This window comes from Pongo abelii, chromosome 7 (assembly GCF_028885655.2).
Source record: "Pongo abelii isolate AG06213 chromosome 7, NHGRI_mPonAbe1-v2.0_pri, whole genome shotgun sequence".
Classification (NCBI taxonomy): Eukaryota; Metazoa; Chordata; class Mammalia; order Primates; family Hominidae; genus Pongo; species Pongo abelii.
This window is the reverse complement of record NC_071992.2, coordinates 13137719-13157658: the sequence shown is the minus strand read 5'-3', so window position 1 is coordinate 13157658 and position 19940 is coordinate 13137719.

The following is a 19940-nucleotide window of genomic DNA, read 5'->3' as shown; positions in this document are numbered from 1 at the left end:
GCAAAGAAACCAGAAGACATGCCTCCACGCCAGGAAGCAGAAAGTAAACCACAGCTGGAAACCTAAGCGGAGGAAGAATGGTAATTAATCAGTGCCTGAAAGCCATCTGCTTTCCTTGGCTGGGAGGTCTGTATCCGCAGCACTGGCTACAGATGCTTGAGAGCAGGCTGTGTGCTGGAAAAGGGATGGAACTTTCCTGTTCAGGGAAGGTATAAAGATCCGTCTTGGAGAATACAGAGGCTGTAAGAGCCAGGCTCACTTGGGCAACATTAGTAGGTTTTTGCTCCCTATCTGGAGTGGTTATAGGTCAGCTTTCTTTGGTTTGAGTTTTTGTGTTATGTTGTTTCACAAATTGAAAATCATTACCTGTACTTACAGTGATGCATAAAGAAATGATCACACATTTTCTTTTTTTCTTTTCTTTTGTTCCAAAATGCCAATTTAAAACACAGCAGTCAGGCGCAGTGGCTCACGTCTGTAATCCTAGCACTTTGGGAAGCTGAGGCAGGAGGATCACTTCAGCCCAGTGGTTTGAGACCAGCCTTGGCGACACTGCAAGACCCTGTTTTGACAAAAATATTTTTTAAAACATCAGCTAGGCATGGTTGCACACGCCTGTAATCCCAGCTACTCAGGAGGCTGAGGTGGGAGGATCGCCTAAGCCCCAAAGGTCAAGGCTGCAGTGAGTTGTGATCATACCATTGCACTCCAGCCTGGGTGACAGAAGGAGATCCTATTTCAAAATAAATAAAGGGTAAACCAATTTTTTGAAAGGTATTTACCCGCGAGCAAAGAGAATGACACTGGAAAAGTGAAAAAAACAGAAGCTAAGATATTTATATAAAGGGGTGGGATGAGGCTACAGAAAGCAGGTGAGGGATTGATTTAGCTCTGACTGGAAAGGTAGATTGTAAAGGAGATCACCTGGGGGTGGGTGATGATAAACAGGTGAGTCCTTTGGAAGGCTCCATGCTGAGCTGCTGAACCAGCAGGATCCAGCCCACTCTGAAGAGTCAGGTAACCACCCCTCTGCTCACTCTCCCATAAGCAATGGGAAATATTTGTTTTCTTTTCTGGAGAAATTGAACTGAAGATTAGGGGCTCAGCTGAGACAGAGGAGGCCTCATGCCACAATTCAGGGTGTTACAAGGCCTGCCTGCTGCTGAACTGTGAGGCCCCCAGCCCTCCACCTCGGCCCTGCTCCTGGAAGGCAGCAGTCACGGACACATCCCTGCCACCCCAGGGAAGAGAATGAAAGATTCTTCTTTGGAGAAACTAATCGGCTCCAGAGGAATGATCTCTGCACAATGAAAACTGAGAGTCTACCAATGGAAAAACAAAAATAAAACCCATGTGCTCCTTGATACCTTACAAAGGAGCCTACAGTTTGACAAACTGTACCCATTACAAGCTCGAGGACAGCCAAGGAACAAGTGAGAGTGGAATAAAGACATTTCAAACACAGAACTCACAAACTTCTTCTCCCATGCACTGTTCTTCAAACTCCGGTAGCCTGTGCTTTGGCAAAAATAAACAAGAAAACCAACAAAGAGGAAAATGTGGGATCCAGTAAACAAGAGTTGTAATACAAAATTGCAGGGAAGGGAAGTCCTGGGATCGCAACTGTGCATCAAGCTTAGGAAGGAATGAGCCTGGACGGAGCAGAAAGATGGAGAAATATGGCTGGGCATAGTGGCTCAGGCCGAGGCAGGGGGACCGCTTGAGGTCAGGAGTTCCAGACCAGCCTGGCCACCACGGTGAAACCCCATCTCTATTAAAAATACAAAAGTTAGCCAGGCATGGTGGCGGGTGCCTGTAGTACCAGCTACTCAGGAAGCTGCAGTGGGAGAATCACTTGAACCCGGGAGGTGGAGGCTGCAGTGGGTCAGGATCGCACCACTGCACTCCAGCCTGGGCAGCAGAGTGAGACTCCATCCCCCACCCCCCACCAAAAAAAAAAAAGATGGAGGAATATGAAGGATGATGTTCATAAGAAAACAATGGAAGCAGAAATAATCTAATACATTTCAAGGTTTGCAAAAATAATTCCCAGGTATTTGAAAGATGATGAAGCCTTAGAGAAAAAATAAAGATTAAGACATGTAAAGCTAATCAAATAAACAAATCAGGTAATTATTAATTATAGGAAAAAATAATGAGAAAAATACTAATAGCCAGCTTCTGAGACAGTCCCTAATGATCCTGCATCCTGGTTTTCATATCCTTGTATAATCTCCTCCCATATTCAGTAGGGCTGACCATGTAACAACTAGGATTTTGCAGAAATGGTGGTGTGTGAGTTTTAAAGCTAGGTTATAAAGACAAATTGGGGCTTTCAGCTTGCTCTCTTAGATCAGTTGCCCTGGAAGAAGCCAGCTCTCATTATACAATTAACAATGACACTCAAGCAGCCTTAGGGCCAGGAGTCAGCCAATACCAGCATACCTTGCCAACCATTGGACTGAGCCACCCTGGAAGATACTCTACACAGTCAAGCCTTCAAGTGACTTCAGTTCCCAGTCAACACCTTCACAGTAAGTTCATGAGAGACCCCCAAACCAGAACCACCAGCTTACATCGCTCCTGAATTCCTGACACGCAGAAACTATGTACAATGTGTAATATTGTTTTAAGGTGCTAAGTTTTGGAGTTCATTTTGAGTATGAAGGCTTCGGTACCTGGAAGTTGAGTAAGTAATGACAAAAAACTAAAAATATGGGTGTAAATCTAGATGAGTATTGGTCAGGAGCTGGAAGGACTTTGAGGGTAGTGTTAATCAAAGCCTAAAGAATATTATAGGTATTGTGAGTAGAAGCCTGATGGCCTTTGAGAACAACAACAACAAAAAAAAGTAGAGGAAATATTATTTTAAAATGGAGAAAAGAGAATCCTTGTTATAAAACAGCAGAGAGTTTAGCTATACTTTTGCCTGTCCTAACATGGAAAAATTAAAAACTATCTAATGAAGTAGGTAATCTAGCTGAGGAGGTTTCCTGGCAGAATGTGGATGGCACCACATGGTTTCCTTTTTCTGTTGAAAATAAAATGTGAGCATAGAGAGGCCACAGAAAGACTCTTCAGCAAAACGAAGATGGAACTTGATAGTTTGAAAATTCCCAGCATCTCTAGATGGCAAATGATCCTAAAATTAAGAAATGGCATCTATGCAAATATAAAATCCAGGGAAGTGTCAGGAAAACATGATATAAAGATGAAGCTGAGGGTCTGGTTGTAACAAAAATAACTGTTAGAACTTCAGATATATCTAAAGCAATGTCTCAGGCCACTGTTTTTATTTTTGTTCTTGTTGTTTTTTGAGACGCAGTCTCACTCTGTCGGCTAGGCTGGAGTGCAGGGGCACGATCTCGGCTCACTGCAACCTCCATCTCCCGGGCTCAAGCAATTCTCCTGCCTCAGCCTCCCAAGTAACTGGGATTACAGGCGTGTGCCACCATACCCAGCTAATTTTTTATTTTTAGTAGAGACGAGGTTTCACCATGTTGGCCAGGCTGGTCTTGAACTCCTGACCTCAGGTAATCTGCCTGCCTCAGCCTCCCAAAGTGCTGGGATTACAGGCGTGAGCCACCGTGCCCAGTCCTCAAGCCACTGTTAGTCAGACAAGGCTTCTAAGAAGGCTAAGGGCATTGTCCTTTCCTCATCTCAGCAAAAGCCCAAAGTAGAGAAGGTTTATATCAAATAAATTTCTGGATATGGCTTTTGTCTAATGTCATAAACCCCAATAAAATTCATGGGAGATATATAACGATTTTATAAGAATTGTGTTGGCAAAAATACCTCCAGCTTGAACTAAAAGGAATAGAAAGAGAACAAATTATAAAGAGGACTTTGGGTCCCCAAACTTCTACAGGCAGAAAGCAGGCTGAGAAAACATCTCAGCTGTATACATGGGCTACCTTTGATGGAAATGAAAGAATGATTCTGAAAGTGGAAACAAATGTTCAGTGGGCATAGCCAACAGCCATGAAAAATCCTGCCCAGGTCTTGAGTCTTAACTAAGAAACTGTCAACTGCATCTTGCTTGATTTAAGAATTGCTATGGCCCACTGTCTCCTGTATGTCTTCTCTTTTCTTCCTTTTTACTGGGAGGGTTTCTGGCAGTTTTCATATTCCTGTTTCACCAATGTATGTTGGGTGTGTGGCTGCAGACAACTTCTCTCTTTAATTCACAGGTCTTCCAATTAAGAGGAACTGTGTTTGAAGAGCTATTATTAAAGAACCACCCCGAGAAGCTTTATTTTCCCCTGGACCCAATTTAGACAATGAAATACTGGACTTCTGGCTGATGCTGTAATGGGGTAAGACTTTGGGGGACCTTAGGAGGCAGGTGAGTGAACTTTGCATGTGAGAGAGATATAAATTATTGGGATTGATTTTTTTTCTTTTTAAAATAGTTCATTTTTAATTGCTGTAGATGCACAAGTTATACATATTTATGGTGTACTTGTGATATTGATACAAGCCTATGATGTGTAATGATCAAACTGGGGTGATTAGGGTATCCATCACCTCAAGCATTTATCATTTCTTGGTGCTAGGAACATCCTAATCTCACTGTTTTAATTATTTTGAAATACAAAATAAATCTTTCGTAACTATAGTTGCTCTATTGTGCTACTGAACACTAGATCTTATTCTTTCTGTCCGATTGTATTTTTTGTACCCATAAATTATCCCCTCTTTAGTCCTCTTCCCCACTACCCTTCCCAGCCTCTGGTAACCAACCCTTCCCAGCCTCTGGTAACCATCATTCTATTCTCTGTTTCCATTAGTTCAATTTTTTTTTATAGCTTCCACATATTAATGAGAACACATGATATTTGTCTTTCTGTGCCTGGCTTATTTCACTTGAAATAATGTCCTCCAATTCCGTGTATGTTGTTGCAAATTACCAGATTATTTTTTATGGCTGAGTGATATGTCATTGTGTATATATGCCACATCTTGGTTAGCCATTCATCTGTTGATGGACACTTAGGTTGATTCCACATCTTGGTGTGGGATTGACATCTTGACTGAAATCTCCTGAGAGACTCCCAAACCAGAACAACCCAACTAAGCCATTCTCAAATTCAAGACCCACAGACTGTGTGAGATAATAAAGGTTAATTATTGTTTTAAGTTGCTAAGTTTGGATGTAATTAGTTTTGCAGCAATAGATAACTAATACAAAAATGAATCAAAATATTTGGATCAGCAATAAATTTTACATAATGTAAAAACATCAATAATTTAAATTAATTAAAATAAATTAATATTTAAAATTTGGATGGCCCGGCACAGTGGCTCACGCCTGTAATCCCAGCACTTTGGGAGGCCAAATCACGAGGTGGGCAGATCATGAGGTTAGGAGATCGAGACCTCACTGGCTAACACGGTGAAACCCTGTCTCTACTAAAAATACAAAAAATTAGCTGGGCGTGGTGGTGAGCACCTGTAGTCCCAGCTACTCAGGAGGCTGAGACAGGAGAATAGCATGAACCTGGGAGGCAGAGCTTGCAGGAAGCCGAGATCGCGCAACTGCACTCCAGCCTGGGTGACAGAGTGAGACTCCATCTCAAAAAAAACCAAACAAACTGGGATATAGCCATATTGGGGCAAAGGGAAGGCAAACAGGTAGAGGTATAAGAGCTAAAAACCTTCATCCTTTAACAGAGTCAGTAAACACCATCTAAAACTGATGCATAAGTAGCAGAATATGCATATTATGTAGAAAATACGGAGACAAATATCAGAAGAATTATCTAAAATTGTTGAAAGGGCTTGTTTCTTTTTTTTTTTTATTATTATACTTTAAGTTCTAGGGTACATGTGCACAACGTGCAGGTTTGTTACATATGTATACATGCGCCATGTTGGTGTGCTGCATCCATTAACTCGTCATTTACATTAGGTATATCTCCTAATGCTATCCCTCCACACTCCCCCTACCCTATGACAGGTCCCGGTGTGTGATGTTCCCCTTCCTGCGTCCAAGTGTTGTCGTTGTTCAATTCCCACCTATGAGTGAAAACATGTGGTGTTTGGTTTTCTGTCCTTGCAATAGGTTGCTGAGAATGATGGCATCCAGCTTCATCCATGTCCCTACAAAGGACATGAACTCATCCTTTTTTATGGCTGCATAGTATTCCATGGTGTATATGTGCCACATTTTCTTAATCCAGTCTATCATTGTTGGACATTTGGGTTGGTTCCAAGTCTTTGCTATTGTGAATAGTGCCGCAATAAACATACGTGTGCATGTGTCTTTATAGCAGCATGACTTATAATCCTCTGGGTATATACCCAGTAATGGGATGGCTGGGTCAAATGGTATTTCTAGTTCTAGATCCTTGAGGAAGCACCACACTGTCTTCCACAATGGTTGAACTAGTTTACAGTCCCACCAACAGTGTAAAAGTGTTCCTATTTCTCCACATCCTCTCCAACACCTGTTGTTTCGTGACTTTTTAATGATCGCCATTCTAACTGGTGTGAGATGGTATCTCACTGTGGTTTTGATTTGCATATCTCTGATGGCCAGTGATGATGAGCATTTTTTCATGTGCCTGTTGGCTGCATAAATGTCTTCTTTTGAGAAGTGTCTGTTCATCTCCTTTGCCCACTTTGTGCTGGGGTTGTTTGTTTTTTTCTTGTAAATTTGTTTGAGTTTATTGTAGATTCTGGATATTAGCCCTTTGTCAGATGAGTAGGTTGCGAAAATTTTCTGCCATTCTGTAGGTTGCCTGTTCACTCTGATGGTAGTTTCTTTTGCTGTGCAGAAGCTCTTTAGTTTCATTAGATCCCATTTGTCAATTTTGGCTTTTGTTGCCATTGCTTTTGGTGTTTTAGACATGAAGTCCTTGCCCATGCCTGTGTCCTGAATGGTATTGCCTAGGTTTTCTTCTAGGGTTTTTACGGTTTAGGTCTAACATTTAAGTCTTTAATCCATCTGAAATTGATTTTTGTATAAGGTGTAAGGAAGGGATCCAGTTTCAGCTTTCTACATATGGCTAGTCAGTTTTCCCAGCACCATTTATTAAATAGGGAATCCTTTCCCCATTGCTTGTTTTTGTCAGGTTTGTCAAAGATCAGATGGTTGTAGATGTGTGGTATTATTTCTGAGGGCTCTATTCTGTTCCATTTGTCTATATCTCTGTTTTGGTACGAGTACCATGCTGTTTTGGTTACCATAGCCTTGTATATAGTTTGAAGTCAGGTAGTGTGATGCCTCCAGCTTTGTTCTTTTGACTTAGGATTGTCTTGGCAATGCGGGCCCTTTTTTTGTTCCATATGAACTTTAAAGTAGTTTTTTCCAATTCTGTGAAGAAAGTCATTGGTAGCTTGATGGGGATGGCATTGAATCTATAAATTACCTTGGGCAGTATGGCTATTTTCATGATATTGATTCTTCCTATGCATGAGCATGTAATGTTCTTCCATTTGTTTGTGTCTTCTTTTATTTCATTGAGCAGTGGTTTGTAGTTCTCGTTGAAGAGGTCCTTCACATCTGAAAGGGCTTGTTTCTAGGAAAGAAAACTGGAGGTGAAAAGGGGTGGGAAAAGAAACTGATGCCAACCCCTAAGATGAACATTTTAGTTGTGTATGATTTCTTTAAAACCAATGAGCTCAACTGCATGAGGTAGCTCACGTCTGTAATCCCAGCACTTTGGGAGGCCGAGGTGGGTGGATCACGAGGTCAAGAGATGGAGACCACCCTGGCCAACATGGTGAAACCCTGTCTCCACTAAAAAATACAAAAATTTGCTGGGCGTGGTGGTGCACAGCTGTAGTCCCAGCTACTCGGGAGGCTGAGACAGGAGAATCACTTGAACCTGGGAGGCAGAGGTTGCAGTGAGCCAAGATCGCACCACTGCAGTCCAGCCTGTTGACAGAGCGAGAATCAGTCAAAAAAAAAAAAAGAGCTCTAAAAGGGAATGAAATCATGTCTTTTGCAGCAACTTGGATGGGGCTGGAGACCATTTTTCTAAGTGAAGTAACTCAGAAATGGAAAACCAAATACCGTATGTTCTCACTTATAAGTGGGAGCTAAGCTATGATGATGCAAAGGCATAAGAATGATACAATGGACTTTGGTGACTCAGAGGGGAAGGCTGGGGTGGGATGGTGAGGGATAAAAGACTATTCATTGAGTAGAGTGTACACTGCTTGGAGACAGGCTCACTAAACTCTCAGAATCTCCACTAAAGAATTTATCCATGTAACCAAAAAGCACCTGTATCCCAAAAACTCTTGAAATAAAAATAAAAATTAAAAAAAACAATGAGCTCATAATAATTTAATAAAAATAAAATTTTATTTCAAGAAATAAAGACCCACCCTGTATCTGAGAGACTTGGAGTGATATTAGTGAAGGTGGGCACTGCAGTAATGCTATAGGCAGGATAAAAAGAGAAGAGTATTTGCTTGGGAGCTGAGGTATAACCAGTTTCCAAAGCCAGACAGTGGGCCTTGGAACCTTCTGGGTGAAAGGGGTGGCTCTTGGGAGGCTATGGAGTGCACATACAGAACAGGAGACATCTTTTGACCACAATCTCTGGCATGTCCATGGTCCTAACTGCCAACATGTCACCCTAAAAAGAAGCAATGGAAACCTGGTGAGTAGACACTGCTTTTAGAGAACATGCTTAGTAGAATTGCTGAGTGGGGACACCTGGATTCAAGCCACCTCTGCCTCTGCCACTTATGAGCCCTGAGGCCCCAGCAGAGTCATCCAGCCCTCTGCTTTTCTCTGTCTTCATCCATAAAAAAGGATACTTCCCACAGTGAGTCTCTCACATGGTTATGAAGAGAGCAAAATCAGAAAGTGGGGAAGCACTTTGTGTTTTTTTTTTTTTTTTTTTTTTTTTTTGAGACAGAGTCTCACTCTGTCACCCAAGCTGGAGTGCAGTAGTGCAATCTCAGCTCACTGCAACCTCTGCCTCCCAGGTTCAAGCAATTCTTCTGCCTCAGCCTCCTGAGTAGGCAGAATTACAGGGGTGTGCCATCACGCCTGGCTAGTTTTTGTATTTTTAGTAGAGACAGGGTTTCGCCATGTTGACCAGGCTGGTCTCGAACTCCTGGCCTCAAGTGATCCATCCACCTTGGCCTCCCAAAGTGTTAGGATTATGAGTGTGAGCCACCGCACCTGGCTGGGAAGCACTTTTAAACCATTAAGTTCTGTGCAGGTGTGGCTTCCTCTTCCCCAACTTGGGTAATGGCACTTCTGCCTCCTCTTGGGATGTGGACAAGAGAAAGAAGGTGCAGCCTTCTGGACTATGAAGAAAAATGAACCATTATCACCATGACCTAGAAAATCTTCTTAAGACTCAGAATTACCTAGAAAAGTTGTAGAAAACAGAGACTCCATCCCTCCTATGTTCCGGGAAGTCAGGGACCCCAAACGAAGGGACCGGCTGAAGCCGTGGCAGAAGAATGTGGATTGTGAAGATTTTATGGACACTTATTAGTTCCCCAAATTAATACTTTTGTAATTTCTTATGCCTGTCTTTACTGCAATCTCTAAACATAAACTGTAAAAATTTCATGGACACTTATCACTTCACCAATCAATACCCCTGTGATTTCCTATGCCTGTCTTTAATTTAATCTCTTAATCCTGTCAGTTGAAGAGGATGTATATCGTCTCAGGACCCTGTAATAATTGCAGTAACTACACAAATTGTACAGCCTGTGTGTTTGAGCAATATGAAATGTGGGCACCCTGAAAAAAGAACAGGATAACAGCAATTGTTCAGGGAACAAGAGAGATAACCTTAAACTCTGACCGCCGGTGAGCCGGGCAGAACAGAGCCATATTTCTCCTCTTTCAAAAGCAAATGGGAGAAATATCGCTGAATTCTTTTTCTCAGCATGGGATATCCCTGAGAAAGAGAATGCGCACCTAGGGGTAGGTCTCTGAACTGGCCCCCCCGGGGCGTACCTGTCTCTTATGGTTGAGACTGCAGGGGTGAAATAAACTCCAGTCTCCCATAGCGCTCCCAGGCTTATTAGGAAGAGGAAATTCCCACCTAATAAATTTTGGTCGGACCGATTGATCTCAAAACCCTGTCTCCTGATAAGATGTTATCAATGACAGTGGTGCCCAAAACTTCATTAGCAATTTTCATTTCGCCTCGGTCCTGTGGTCCTGTGATCTTGCCCTGCCTCCACTTGCCTTGTGATATTCTATTACCCTGTTAAGTACTTGATGTCTGTCACCCACACCTATTTGTGTACTCCCTCCCCTTTTGAAACTCCCTAATAAAAACTTGCTGGTTTTTGTGGCTTGTGGGGCATCACAGATCCTACCAACGTGTGATGTCTCCCCCAGATGCCCAGCTTTGAAATTTCTCTCTTTTGTACTCTGTCCCTTTATTTCTCAAGCCAGCTGACGCTTAGGAAAATAGAAAAGAACCTACGTGATTTTCGGGGCAAGTCCCCCGAAACTCCTACAGCCAAATGAGGCGAACATAATGAGGGTTGCAAGAATTGATAAATGAACACATTACAGCCCAGGCTGTCTTACTGTGACCATATAAGTGCCTCATCTCACCTTTTTCACCTTCTTCACTTTCCCAAATAGCACTGGGTGACACAGGTTCTTAGGTTTGTCTGCCTTGTGCTCTTCCTGCTATACTTTCAGAATGGGAGAGGTGGTTATCCTCCATTTATTTACTTTCTTGCTTATGGTGCAACATAAAACAGGCACTAAGAGCAGATGCTGAGCTTTCTTGTCTTTGGTAGCTCTTCATTATTAAAGATGGAAACGACCTGTGATGACATTGCCTTGTGCATGTGTGAGCAGCCTGCAGGCAGAGATTTCTTTTGTAGGCAGGTAGGGTGGGAAGATAGTGTTTCTGAAAAGTCTCTCCCCAACAATTCTTGTGAGGTCAGGTGGCACCAAGATCTTCTTGAGTTTGTTTGGAGTATTGAGAGGCTTTCTTCATTCCTACCACTAATGTTGGCATTGCTAGCTCGCAGCAGATGTCTAATGCTGCCTGCAAAAATACTTTTCTTTCAGACAAAACTTGGCAGGAATCATTAAAGGTACCTTAACTACCTCATTCCCAAAACAAGAAGAAGCTCATCCAAAGAAAGCCCACATATTAGCTCGATTACAGATGAGCACAAGGTGCTGGCCTTTTAATATTTCCCAAATTTATTCTTGAAACCTCCCTAAAGAGCAAGGAAGCACATTTATAAGCATGAAAGAGCTGCAATGTGGTCCTTAGAGCTGGAATTCCATTAGCAATTCTGCACCTGCTATTGTACATGACCTGCATTTTTACAAAATGGAAGCTTTGTGATTTGTAGGGGGAAAAAAATCTGTTTCTTTATGTCCCAGAACACAAAGAGCCACATGTGGGGAACTGTCAGTAGCTTTCAGAAAAGGTGGAATTCGACATAGTCCCACTCCATCTGTGCATTGGTCCTGATTGCTTCAGAGGTTCTCTGGAAGGCTAATGTAAGATCAGAGTACTGAAAATTACACTCAGCTGTACTAATCAATGAGACGAGGAAGCAAATCAGCTAACACAGGTACGATTTCTCAGTGATTAAAAAATAAGTAACTACAGACTTGAGCAGGTCATCAAATTACATCAGGTAAGCTTTTTTTTGTTGTTTTTTTCTGCAGCTTCTCCATGCTGTTTCACAAAAGTATGGCTTAAAGAAATAATTTATATCGCAGAAAGTGTTCTCAGGTCCACAAAAGGAAAGAATGATGGTGTTTGAGGTCAAAATATATGTTTTCTTTATTGACTCATTCATTTATTTAACAAGTATTTTTAAAAACCCCCTAGGGGCCGGGTGTGGTGGCTCACGCCTGTATTCCCAGCACTCTGGGAGGCTGAGGTGGGAGGATCACTTGAGGTCAGGAGTTTGAGACCAGCCTGACAAACGTGGTGAAACTCTGTCTCTACTAAAAATACAAAAATTAGTCAGGCATGGTGGTGCACACATGTAATCCCAGCTACTCAAGAGACTGGGGCAGGGGAATCACTTGAACCCTGGAGGCGGAGGTTACAGTGAACTGAGATCACACCACTGCACTCCAGCCTGGGCCACAGAGCAAGACTCTGTCTCAAAAAAATAAAATAAAGCTGCCTAAGTTCTGGGAATTTAAAGATAGTTAAGGTATGCAAAATGGTATAGTCTCTGCCTCTGTCTTACAAGGGAGAAAGATGAAGCAGGAGATAGAAAGGGAAAGATGGATGGAGAGATAGAAAATCAGAGACCAAGGAGACAGACTGTGTTTTTGGCATCAAGCGTAGTCCTGAGAGAGAAGTGATCTGGTAAAAGCCACTGGCTGCTATACACATCTGGTCAACTCATTCAATCCTTTTAGGCTTCTGTGTTTCTCATCTGTTAAAAGCTGTGCTTCTTAATGGAGCAGAAGACTAATATAGTTATATGGATTCACTCAAGTTCCATACACATCAACGTTTGATATACCCAAGTCCTATTAGGAGAGTTTGTTCATTTAACAAATGTGCTTGTGCTTGGTTGGGCACGGTTGGGCATGGTTGCTCTTGCTTATAATCCCAACAGGATTACAGAGGCACAGGTGGGAGGATCACTTGAGGCCAGGAGTTCGAGACCAGCCTGGGAAATAGAAAGACCCCATCTCTACAAATAATGTAAGAATTATCCAGACGTGGCGGTACATGCCCATAGTCCTAGCTATTGGGAGGCTGAGGCAGGAGGATTGCTTAAGCCTGGGAGGTCAAGGCTGCAGTGAGCTATGATACATCACTGCTTTCCAACCTGGATGACAGAGTGAGACCCAGTCTCAAAAAGCCCCCAAAATAACAAACATAACAAATACAAGAAGCCACAATTAATGAACAGCTAGCAAGGCTGTGTGCAGTATCTTGAAGATAGTTAACAGGAAAAAAAAATCACACCATCTCTGATCTTATAGAGTCACTAATGTCATGAAAGCATTCAAGCATGGCCTAGATTGACTGGTGGGATTTTTGCAGGAGCAATTTAAATGGAAAGTAGCATATAGTAATGTAGTATTCACATTCAAGAAGAACTCCAGGGTCCAACCTAGGTCCTAATTTCAGCTCTCCTGAGAGGGAGGGAAGGAAGAAAGCAGTCAGGCAGGCAGTTAGGATGGGTCCTTGGTAAAACTCCTTCAAGCAGAGAACAGCCTGGAAATTAAACTGCAGGCCTTAGATAAGAAAGAGCCTGCATGCTTGAATGAAAACCCCAACTCCGTGATACCAGATGACCAAATTCCACTCCTTTTTGGCTCTTACTTTTCACCTATTTTTCATATGCCTATCTTTCTGTGATTGGCCATGGGCTGAGTCTCCATTTACATACGATGAATCATCACTTCAGCCCCTGATTGGTCTGGGTGCAAAGTCTCCAGCCGAGCTTTCACTTCAGCCCCTGGTTGGTTCTGGGCCAAAGTCCCAGGCCAAGCCTTCACCTCTGTCTTCAGTTGGTTCTTTACACTGTCATACCTCTGTCTGAGTGGCACTTTCTCCAAGACAGCCTGCAGACCAATCAGCAAACTCCTCCCCTTTCCAGTCCATAAAGACCCTAGATTCAGCCTGATAGCTGGCAACCCTCCTTCGGGTTCCCTCTCTCTGCTTAGAGCTTTTCTGTCCCTTAATAAATCCAACTCTGCCTTACTCATCCTCCAGTGTCTGTGTGCCTTTTTGTTGGACATGGACAAGAACCCAGAACTTGTGGGCAGTGGGAGCAAAAGACTGGTATCACTCCCTCCCACTCGCCAAACAGGCGTAAGAAAACTGAATGCTACCACAGTTCTAAGACTTTAGAGCATTTACTTCTCTTTTTTTTTTTTTTTTTTTTTTTTTGAGACAGAGTCTTGCTCTGTCACCCCGGCTGGAGTGCAGTGGCGCAATCTTGGCTCACTACCAGCTCCACCTCCCGGGTTCATGCCATTCTCCTGCCTCAGCCTCCCGAGTAGCTGGGACTACAGGCGCCCGCCACCACACCAGGCTAATTTTTTGTATTTTTAGTAGAGACGGGGTTTCACCATGTTAGCCAGGATGGTCTCGATCTCCTGACCTCATGATCTGCCCACCTCGGCCTCCCAAAGTGCTGGGATTACAGGCGTGAGCCACCGCGCCCGGCCTATTCACTCTTTTCATACCCTGTGCAGGAAGTATGAAATAGATCAATATGTAAAATTCACATCTCCAGATGTGGTGATTTGTTTTCTTCTTAGTTGATTAGAGCAAGGGTCTCAATCAAGTAATAAGATTTATATGTGATAATTGCTTTTGTTCTATACCTACATAAGCAACTGTATATTTAGATCTCATCGTTTCCTAGTCTATGACTGAGAACCCAACATTTAATTGGTTCATCTTCCAAAAAGAACAGGTGTTTTTCCTAAAAAAAAAAAAAAATTTGCTTGAAAAATAATTTTGATTGATTTATTACAACTAACATATTTTAGCTGAAATAAGGACTTTCACAAATAACCTAGAAAACACATAGGCAAGACATATCAGTGAAAAACATTTTTGGCAGGACTTTACCTAAAACAATAAATCCTAAACCACTATTACAAGTGTATATTATTTTCCTTTAAATTATGTAATAAAATTTATTTTTCCATGGATTTAGCCAAAACGATTTTCTTAATCGTAATCTGCTCAGACTAAAGGGAAGTTTTTAAGATTAACTTTTAAGGTGCTCTTGAGATTTGCATAAATCTTTCTTAATGACAAATTCCTGCTCAGTTATTCTGCTTTCCTCTATAATGTTTGGAGCCATTCCCCTTATCTCTATCGTATTTTGTCTTTTCAGTCATCTTTAAAGGAAGTCAGGTAGTGAAATCACAGAGAACTTATTCCCCTGAAATTTTCCTGAAACATTTGCCATTCTCAGAACAGATTGTTTTACAAGCATATTTTACTTAGTTGCAAAAAAGCAGCAAGACAAATTTTCCTTCAAAAGAAAATAGGTTGCATGCATCTTTAACTTTTGCTTTTCAGTTAGAATAAGCAATAGCATTCTTCCAAAACACTAGACAAATAGCCCAGTGTTCTGCTTATTACATTTTGATTATTTTCTAGTGACTTCCATACGGACTTATATTTGTGTGTACAGCAATTCAACATGCATTGATACTTACCTTGAGCCAAGTCCTGTGCTAGTGTTAAAATGCCCAGACCAGGTTAGGAAGCCACTATCTTGGCCCTAGAGGGCTCACAGCTGGTCAGGACAGAAGAAACTTCAAAAGGATGCCACTGAGGCTGACCCTTGAAGGAAGAGGAGAAGTCTGCCAGGTGGAGGAGAGAAGAAATGAATTTCCAAGCAGTGAAACAGCCTCTTCAAAGGTTCAAAGGTGCAAAATTGCATAATCAGTTCAGGAAATAGTCAGTACATGTAATAGGAAGGCAATTATCATTCCTTGAACAAAGGTGTGACTTTGCTTGCAAATTGGTAAAAGCATAGATTGTTTATGTACCTTCTGGCTCATGTCCTAATTCTTTATCATGGGCCACTTGAGCCCAGGTTTCTTGGCCCTTCAGCACCAAGCAGCTGGCTCTGATCACCATCCACTTCAGTCTCAGGGTCACCTTCTTGCGAAAATTTCCCATGCTCATGAAGATAGAAGTAATCTATCCACTTTTAGGCAGTGGGAGCAGAATATAAAGAAAGGTGAGGCCGGGAATGGTGGCTCATGCCTGTAATCCCAGCACTTTGGGAGGTCAAGGTGGGTGGATTACTTGAGCCCAGGAGTTCGAGACCAGCCTGGCCAACATGGTGAAATCCCATCTCTACTAAAATACAAAAAGTAGCCGGGCATGGTGGTGTGCACCTGTGATCCCAGCTACTAGGGAGGCTGAGGCAGGAGGATCGATTGAACCTGGGAGGTGGAGGCTGCAGTGAGTCAGGATCACCACCGTTACACTCCAGCCTAGGTGACAGAGTGAGACCCTGTCTCGGAAAAAAAAAAAAAATTAAAAGAGAAAAAGAATACAAAGGAAGGTGAGGTAAAGTTCCCAACTACAGAGGAATAAGGATGGGGGCTTTTCAGGAAATTCCTATGGAAAAACACTGAGAGAGGAAGGTAGCGTGGCAGAAACAAGACTTGGTGAAGAGCACACACTCTGAAGTCCGTTCTCCCACTTCTGTGTGACCTCCAGCAATTAACTTAGCCTTTTATTGCCTTGGTTTCCTCACCTGTAAGATGAAGGTTAAAAGGTTACCAGGTACAAACTCCATAAGGTTGCTGCAAGGATTAAATGTGATGAAGTATGAAGTCTTCCCCATTCCACCACACATTTCCACTGTTATCTTTACTTTTCTGGCATCTGCTAAAAGCAGATATTGCCCTTATGTTTCATCTAATTATGAAACATACAGAAAACTCCAGTAGTAACATGTCCTGAGCCGCTCTCCTTTGACCTCTGCCCACAGGTTCTCTCAAATTCCCTTGGACTTGCGGCTTCCCCAGCAGGTAAACATTTCTCATTGCATAGGGCCACACCATGTCTCCCTCTTACAGCCTGGCTCCTCCTAAAAGGGCATATTCATCCCATCCCCATACTAAAATCCTGAGTTCCGGCTGGGCGCAGTGGCTCACGCCTGTAATCCCAGCACTTTGGAAGGCCGAGGCAGGTGGATCACCTGAGGTCAGGAGTTCAAGACCAGCCTGGGCAACATGGTGAAATGCCATCTCTTCTAAAAAGTACAAAAATTAGCTGGGTGCGGTGGCACGTGCCTGTAATCCCAGCTACTTGGGAGGCTGAGGCAAGAGAATCGCTTGAGCCCTGGAGGCAGAGGTTGCAGTGAGTCAAGATTGCACCATTGTACTCCAGCCTGGGGGACAGAGTAAGACTCTGTCTCAAAAAACAAAATAAAATCCCGAGTTCCATCTTATAGGTTGAGGCAATCAGTTCCTGAGACTGTATTTTAATGTTATAACCACTTAACCTCAAGACTCTATATGTTGGCATTTACACGGCAAAGCTTCAAGTCTTGTTTGTGGCTTGCCACCTTCCTCCTTCAATGTGTTCCCATGTGAATTCTCTGAAAAGCCCCCATCCTGATTCCTCTGTAGTTGGGAACTTGATCTCACCCTCCTTTATATTCAGTTTTAAGACCTCTGAAACTCACTAGGTATTCTCCAGGCAAATAAGCTCTTCCTTTTCTTCATGAAATGCAAGCCAGGCCCACCCAATGGATCATTCACATATCTTAAACTGTGCTTCATAAATCAACATTTAAATATTCCCTTTGGCATAGCCAGTCTTCCTCTCACCTCTAAAGTCGCAGTAGAAAAATACTACCTATATTTCCAAGTCCTTTGCTGCTGTATTATTGTAGCAATAATCATGGTAGCAGGTAGCATTTATTGGCCCCTATTGTATGTTCACAATTGAAATAAACACTCCAGAAATATCAATTCATGTAATATTGAAGTGGCATTGTTGTCTGGGATAAATACCTGGAGTTCATCATCTCACACCAAGGGAATCAAGGATGCAGACACAAGAAGTAGATTTAGGAGCAGAGGTTTAATAGGCATAAGATACAGAAAGGAGAAGGGCTCGCTCTCCTGTGAGAGACAGGGGCGCCTGAGTGGGACCTCTGGCCTGTGATGGAGTGCACTGGATTTTATAGACAGGCTTGAGGAGGTGGTATCTGATTTACATAGGGCTCACAGATTGGTTGGACCAAGTGTGACATTTACATAGCACAAGAGGAAGCTGGCCACCCCACCCTAATCTTATTATGCAAATGGAGTCTTTGCCTGGCTGAGGCCGTGTAGTCTCCTCCCTACTGCACACATGGCTGGAAAGGAGAAGGGAAGATGGAGCCGCCATTTTGAGCATGCCTAGTCCCAGGCAGCCTTTTCCTCATGGCACAGCTGTCAGCTTTCACCCGTGCAAGCTTCCAGCTTGCTTGTCTATGTCTGCAGCTTGATTTTACAGGCTGCTCTTTGTTAGAAAAGAAAATGATTTGGGGGCTGCTTTTCATTAAAAGGAAAACCTTACTGAAGACTTCCTTACCCTCACTATCTGCCTAAATAGTTCCTTTTTAACTCCTCTATCAATATTAATAAGAGCCCTGTAAGATAGGTATTATTCTTATTTTTATTTTACATATAAGCTGATGCTCGAAGGTTAAATAATCTGCCTGAGATGATGCAGCTGGGAAGTGTTAGAACAAGGATTCAAGCTCAACTCTCTCGATATAAGACCCATGTTATTAGCCATTAGATTCTACTGCCCAGCCTAAAGATGCTTCAGAACACCAATCTTAATCTTTTGTATGGTGGATCAAAGTACTATCCCCAGTTTTTCACCCCTCCCTATATCCATGTGCCTCATAATAGTTCAGCATATTCTTTCTTTATTATTATTATTTTTTATTTTTTAAAAAATATTTTCTTCAGTACGTTCTTTCTGTGCCTTGATTTTGGGCTTAGCCACGTGCCTTGCTTGGCCAATGAAATGTGGGTAGAAGTGATGACTTAGATCCTGTGTTAGTTTCCCGGGACTGCCATCACAAATTACTACACATTTAGTGGCTTAAAACAACATAAATGGGCCAAGCGCAGTGGCTCATGCCTGTAATCTCAGCAATTCTGGAGGCTGACGTGAGTGGATCATCTGAGGTCAGGAGTTCAAGACCAGCCTGGCCAACGTGGTGAAGCCCCGCCTCTACTAAAAATACAAAAAAAAAAAAAAAATTAGCCAGGATGGTGGTGGGCGCCTGTAATCCCAGCTGCTCAGGAGGGCTGAGGCAGGAGAATCACTTGAACCAGCGAGATGGAGGTTGCAGTGAGCCAAGATCGTGCCATTGCACTCCAGCCTGGGCAAAAGGAGAGAAACTCCATCTCAAAAATAAAACACCGAAACAAAAAAACCAGAAACATATTCTCTCATGGTGCTTTTGGAAGCCAGAAATCCAAAATAAAGCCTTTGCTAGGGTTGGTTTCTTCTTGCAGGCTCAGAGAGAGACTGTTCCACATTTGTCTCCTGGCTTCTGGTGGCTGCAGGCAATACTTGGTGCTTCTTGGTTGTCAGTGTATCTGTAATGTCTGCTTTCACTGTCCCATGACATTCTCCCTGGGTGTCTGTGCCCACATTTCCCTCGTTTTATAAGGACACCAGTCACTGGATTTGGATCCACCCCTAGTATGAGTTCACCCTAACGTAATTACATCTGCAAAGACCCTGTTCCAAATTAGCTCACAGTCACAGGTAGGAGGTGGGCAGAGATTAGGACTTCGACATATCTTTTTGGGGCACATAGTTCAACCCACAACAGGCTCTAAAAGGCATTTGATTTTTCTGCCTGGCCTCTTGTACTTGGGCCATCACCCGGAAAAGAGCTCCTCTGGGGGAACTGTTGATCTTCAGCCCAGGCCCAAGGACAAAGACCCACGGAGCAGGAACTTCCTCAGCCAGATGGGCCTGCAGCTGAAAGCAGAGTCATTGGGCTGAGTCTAGCCTCTGTGAGCCACCTCCATGTGACCCACAGGCCATGAGAATTCAAGATTGTTGTTGTAATCCACTATGCTTTGGGGTGGTTTGTTGTGAGGCATTTTTGCAGCAATACCTAATCAATGCAGTAAGTATTCCTATAAGAGGCTGGTGCGGTGTTTCGCACCTGTAATACCAGCACTTTGGGAGGCCAAGGTGGATGGATTGCTTGAGCTCAAAAGTTCAAGACCAGCCTGGCAACATGGAAAACCCTGTCTCTACTAAAAATACAAAAACTAGCTGGGCATGGTGGCACACACCTGTAGTCCCAGCTACTCGAGAGCCGGAAGTGGGAGGATCACCTGAGCCCAGGAGGCTGAGGCTGCAGTGAGCAGTGATCATGCCACCGCAATGTAGCCTGGGGGACAGAACAAGACCCTGTCTCAAAAATAATAAATAAATAAATAATAAGTATTCCTATAAGAAATAACTAATTAACAGATACAATGT